This window comes from Schistocerca serialis, chromosome 10 (assembly GCF_023864345.2).
Source record: "Schistocerca serialis cubense isolate TAMUIC-IGC-003099 chromosome 10, iqSchSeri2.2, whole genome shotgun sequence".
NCBI lineage: Eukaryota > Metazoa > Arthropoda > Insecta > Orthoptera > Acrididae > Schistocerca > Schistocerca serialis.
The window spans coordinates 57,269,738-57,275,888 of record NC_064647.1 but is presented as its reverse complement, the minus strand read 5'-3'; positions in this window follow the sequence as shown (position 1 = coordinate 57,275,888).

The following is a 6,151-nucleotide window of genomic DNA, read 5'->3' as shown; positions in this document are numbered from 1 at the left end:
GTCACTTACCATTAGCTCCAGAAATGTGTGGGTTGTGAGGAGCTGCCCGACCACTCTATCTATCCTACAGAAAGTAATTTTCGTAGCTCAGCTGTGGGTAGCAGTTTGGAACACACAATTGACTCCTTCTGGTGATTGCTTGCTCCAACCTCCGCAAAGCTCTACTCCCCATATCTGTCAGTACATCAAGTCTGTGTGGTCTAGGTTTGGCTGCGGTTCTTCCTTCGCGCTTCCCGTCCACAGTGGCGTCACCATCCGTATACTTTGGTAGGTTTATAAGGCTCGAAACGGTCCTGTTGGGTCTGTTATTCAGGTGACATCCAGTGACTCCACGTTCGGAGTCGGCGAGGTCGTCTGATCGACCCATTCTAAAAAATGGTTCAAATGGCTCTGAGCACTATGGGACTTAACATCTGAGGTCATCAGTCCCCTAGAACTTAGAACTACGTAAACCTAACTAACCTAAGGACATCACACACGTCCGTGCCCGAGGCAGGATTCGAACCTGCGACCGTAGTGGGCGCGCAGTTCCGGACTGAAGCGCCTAGAACCGCTCGGCCACACAGGCCGGCTCTACCCATTCTGCTGTCACTTCTTCGTTACTGACAACGCAGTACGCCCCGCCTCCTTTCATAATGGCAGCTCCGCCTCTTGTGACATCTCGTGGTCAATTCCGCATTACACAGGGCTGTGTGGATACTTTTGACCGGATGTTCATCTACATCTACATACGGTGCGTAGCGGAGGGTACCTCGTACAACAACTAGCATCTTCTCTCCCTGTTCCACTCCCAAACAGAACGAAGGAAAAATGACTGCCTATATGCCTCTGTACGAGCCCTAATCTCTGTTATCTTTGTGGTCTTTCCGCGAAATATATATTGGCGGCAGTAAAACTGTATTGCAGTCAGCCTCAAATGCTGGTTCTCTAAATTTCCTCAGTAGCGATTCACGAAAAGAACGCTTCCTTTCCTCTAGAGACTCCCACCCGAGTTCCTGAAGCATTTCCGTAACACTCGCGTGATGATTAAACCTACCAGTAACAAATCTAGCAACCCGCCTCTGAATTGCTTCTACGTCCTCCCTCAATCTGATCTGATAGGTATCCCAAACGCTCGAGCAGTACTCAAGAATAGGTCGTATTAGTGTTTTATAAGCGGTCTCCTTTACAGATGAACCACATCTTCCCAAAATTCTACCAATGAACCGAAGAAGACTATCCACCTTCCCCACAACTGCCATTACATGCTTATCGCACTTCATATCGCTCTGCAATGTTACACCCAAATATTTAATCGACGTGACTGTGTCAAGCGCTACACTACTAATGGAGTATTCAAACATTACGGGATTCTTTTTCCTATTTATCTGCATTAATTTACATTTGTATATATTTAGAGTTAGCTGCCATTCTTCACATCAATCACAAATCCTGTCCAAGTCATCTTGTATCCTCCTACAGTCACTCAACGACGACACCTTCCCGTACACCACAGCATCATCAGCAAACAGCCGCACATTGCTATCCACCCTATCCATAAGATCATTTATGTAGATAGAAAACAACAGCGGACCTACCACACTTCCCTGGGGCACTCCAGATGATACCCTCAGCTCCGATGAACACTCACCATCCAGGACAACGTACTGGGTTCTATTACTTAAGAAGTCTTCGAGCCACTCACATATTTGGGAACCAATCCCATATGCTCGTACCTTAGTTAGGAGTGTGCAGTGGGGCACCGAGTCAAACGGTTTCCGGAAGTCAAGGAATATGGCATCCGTCTGATACCCTTCATCCATGGTTCGCAAGATATCATGTGAAAAAAGGGCGAGTTGCGTTTCGCAGGAGCGATGCTTTCTAAAGCCGTGCTGTTGCATGGACAGCAACTTCTGTGTCTCAAGGAAATTCACTATCTTCGAACTGAGAATATGTTCGAGAATACTCCATAAACCGATGTTAAGAATATTGGTCTGTAATTTTGAGGATCCGTTCTTCTACCCTTCTTATACACAGGCGTCACCTGCGGTTTTTTCCAGTCCCTCGAGACTCTACGTTGAGCGAGAGATTCGCGATAAATGCAAGCTAAGTAAGGAGCCAATGCAGTGGAGAACTCTCTGTAAAACCGAATTGGAGTCCCATCATGACTTGGCGATTTATTTATTTTCAACCCATTCAGCTGCTTGACAAACCCAGGGATGTCTATCACTATGTCCTCCATACGGGAATCTGTATGTTGTGTGTTAAGAATGAAGGAGCGGCTTGTAAAAAGTCTGTGAATGAAAATATTCTTCTTGGGTATGCTGCCGGATCATAACGTCTTCTTGACACAATATTTCTGCGGTCCAACTGGCTGTCATCTTCAGGTGAAGGTGCTGGTACACGATCTCGCCGGAACTGATTTCTCAGCGCGAGCGGCGGCCCCTATATAGGCAGCAGAAGGCGTGCGCGGGAAGGTGCCGTAACTGCCCTCTAGGGCAAGTAAACATACCGCGTCGCCAGTGGTGGAAACAGGCGAAATCGAGATATCGCTATCAAAAATTAAAAATTATTCCGACGATCGAAATACGGACCGTTGTTTTTTAATGTCTGGGTTCCAACTCTTACATAAAAGGTAACCTTGTATCTATTAATAAGATTATCAGATAAACGAATCTCAATGGATTCTTTTAAAACGCAGTCCCAGTAGCGAGATGCAGGGGCAACGATTTGTGTCTCGTCATACAGCATTCTATGTCCCTCGGTGAGGCAGTGCTCCGCCACTGTGGATTTCTCAGGCTGAAGCAGCCGTGTGTGCCGCTGATGCTCAACACATCGGTCCTGAATGGTCCGGATTGTCTGACCAATATAAGCCTTCCCACAGTGGTAGGGGATCTTGTACACACCGGGTTTCCTCAAACCCAAGTCATCCTTAACAGAGCCAAGAAGCGCTCTAATCTTGGCTGGCGGACGAAAAATACTTTTGATATGATATCTTTTTGGAATTCTTCCTATCTTCGACGAAATGCTCCCAGCAGAAGGTAGAAAAGCCATCGATTTGCAGGTATCTTCTGGTGGTTCAGGCGAAGGTCCAAACTGGAAAGCACGACGGATCTGTTTATCTGTATAGTCATTCTGCTTGAACAGAACCTTGAGATGGTCCAATTCTTGTGTCGAGCTTTCTCTATCTGAAATGGCATAAGCTCTTCTTTCCCTGCATCCTAGCATCAAGTTTACGATGAAAGTGGAAAGTGATGGAAAGCTTCCGTTTCTGGATGTGGAACCGCTGAAATATTGTGTCAAGATGACGTTATGATCCGGCTGCACACCCGAGAAGAATATTATCAATTATTACGCCGGGTAAGCCTCCGTAATCACATCAGCCTTTGAATTGTATGTGGAAGGGAAAAGGAGATGAGCAAGTGAAACGTTTTTTCACTCTGTTGTTACGTGTTTGAAACCGAGTCAGAACAATTAACATTTTCCCTGTCAGCCGACGTGTCGTGTGTTTTATTTACCTGCAAAGCAAGTGAAGATGTTTACTCGAACCGCACACCTCTCCATTCAACTCTGCACAAATGTGAAACAAAACGACCGTGTTCAGTGTGTGTTGCGCGACTTATTTACTACCTAAAACTACTTTTACTATTCTGTCACGATCTCTTTCTTTGTCATAAATGTTGTTGTTGTGATCTTCAGTCCTGAGACTGGTTTGATGCAGCTCTCCATGCTACTCTATCCTGTGCAAGGTTCTTCATCTCCCAGTACCTACTGCAACTACATCCTTCTGAATCTGCTTAGTGTATTCATCTCTTGGTCTCCCTCTACGATTTTTACCCTCCACGCTGCCTCCAATGCTAAATTTGTGATCCCTTGATGCCTGAGAACATGTCCTACCAACCCGTCCCTTCTTCTTGTCAAGTTTTGCCACAACTCCTCTTCTCCCCAATCCTATTCAATAGCTCCTCATTAGTTATGTGACCTACCCATTTAATCTTCAGCATTCTTCTGTAGCACCACATTTCGAAAGCTTCTATTCTCTTCTTGTCCAAACTAGTTATCGTCCATGTTTCACTTCCATACATGGCTACACTTCATACAAATACTTTCAGAAACGACTTCCTCACTTAAATCTATACTCGATGTTAACAAATTTCTCTTCTTCAGAAACGCTTTCCTTGCCATTGCCAGTCTACATTTTATATCCTCTCTACTTCGACCATCATCAGTTATTTTGCTTCCCAAATAGCAAAACTCCTTTACTACTTTAAGTCTCATTTCCTAATCTAATTCCCTCAGCATCACCCGACTTAATTAGACTACATTCCATTATCCTTGTTTTGCTTTTGTTGATGTTCATATTATATCCTCCTTTCAAGACACTGTCCATTCCGTTCAACTGCTCTTCCAAGTCCTTTGCTGTCTCTGACAGAATTACAATGTCATCGGCGAACCTCAAAGTTTTAATTTCTTTTCAATGGATTTTAATACCTACTCCGAATTTTTCTTTTGTTTCCTTTATTGCTTGCTCAATATACAGATTGAATAACAACGGGGAGAGGCTACAACCCTGTCTCACTCCCTTCCCAACCACTACTTCCCTTTCATGTCCCTCGACTCTTATAGCTGCCATCTGGTTTCTGTACAAATTGTAAATAGCCTTTCGCTCCATGTATTTTACCCCTGCCGCCTTCAGAATTTGAAAGAGAGTATTCCAACCAACATTGTCAAAAGCTTTCTCTAAATCTAGAAATGCTAGAAACGTAGGTTTGCCTTTCCTTAATCTTTCTTTAAGATAAGTCTTAGGGTCAGTATTGCTTCATATGTTCCACCATTTGTATGCAATCCAAATTGATCTTCCCTGAGGTCGGCTTCTACCAGTTTTTCCATTCGTCTGTAAAGAATTGGCGTTAATATTTTGCAGCTTGTCAGAAATAGGATGTTAGAAATGTCTTTTGCCTAAACGGCATGTAACACTACACAAGGGAGAGAATTTAGACAATGAGCGATGTGCACGAGCAACAGCGTTAAGGAGGAAGCGATGGGCAGCCAGAAATTAGGCGCAGTGGATAACAGAGAAGTGACGGTGGTGTTTCTGTACGAGGCCGTCAACGTACCGCGCCTCCCGTACTGTGCGCCTGGCCTTAAAGGCCGGTTCCCACTAGGGCTGCCGCGCGTCAAAACGGCGCGTCAGCGGCGTGGTTGCCATGGAAATGGCGTCAGCGGCAAGGCGCGGCGGGCTCTGCGTCGCGGTTTGACCATGTCGAACCGCTTCCGCTGCCGCGTGCCGCGCTCCAGGTGCGCGCCGCCAATCACAGAACGCGCTGAGCGTGACGTCAGGTACGGACTCCCGGGCCACACGAACTTTCGCCGAACCGCTGGCGCGGACGCGGCGGCAGCTATGAAATACTTATCATCCGATTCCAAGGAAACTATTCGGTAGAAAAATTTGATTCTTGGGCATGTTACAGCCTGATATCTTCTCTCGATAAAGGACCGAATTTCTTTTCGTTATTCGTCGTGGTTACTTGCTGTATCGCATTTACGTAAACCTTTACACGAAATTTGAATGAGTGTGCAGAGGTAAAAACGCATTGCGTGGACTTTGCGTACAGTTCATTTTAGGTAATACATTATTGCGTATGAAATTTAGTCAACATATCGAAATTGTTTTTAAAGCTGAGAGCAGATCGATAGCTATCACCGTTCTCGAGATATTGACTGATATGTCGGCGGACGGGCTGTGCCGTCACCGCTCGCGGGTTGCTCGCGACGCGACCGGTACTTCGTCCTGCTCGTCGTAAACCATGTGGTTGTATCAACCGCAAATTTCGTAAACGGTTCAAGAAATCGAAATGTGTTTTCTTTGCAAACGATAACTTGTGAAAAGTCATGTATTTCGTCGCATGATAAATATCCTAAATCTGTTTATATACCGAGATATGAAAGTAACTACAGTTTTTCAGAAGGGATAGATGAATTTTTTTAAATGGCATTAATAGCATGTCGAATGAGAAGTTAAACCGAAACTAATTTGCTGGTATGTCATAAGATGTAATTTACTAAATATGTAGAGCTATTGATTATTTCCTTTCTTTTTTCTTTATCCAGTGTACTTTACTGATTCAAGACGCGTTTCGCCTTTTACTTTAAGGCATCTTCGGTGGAATCT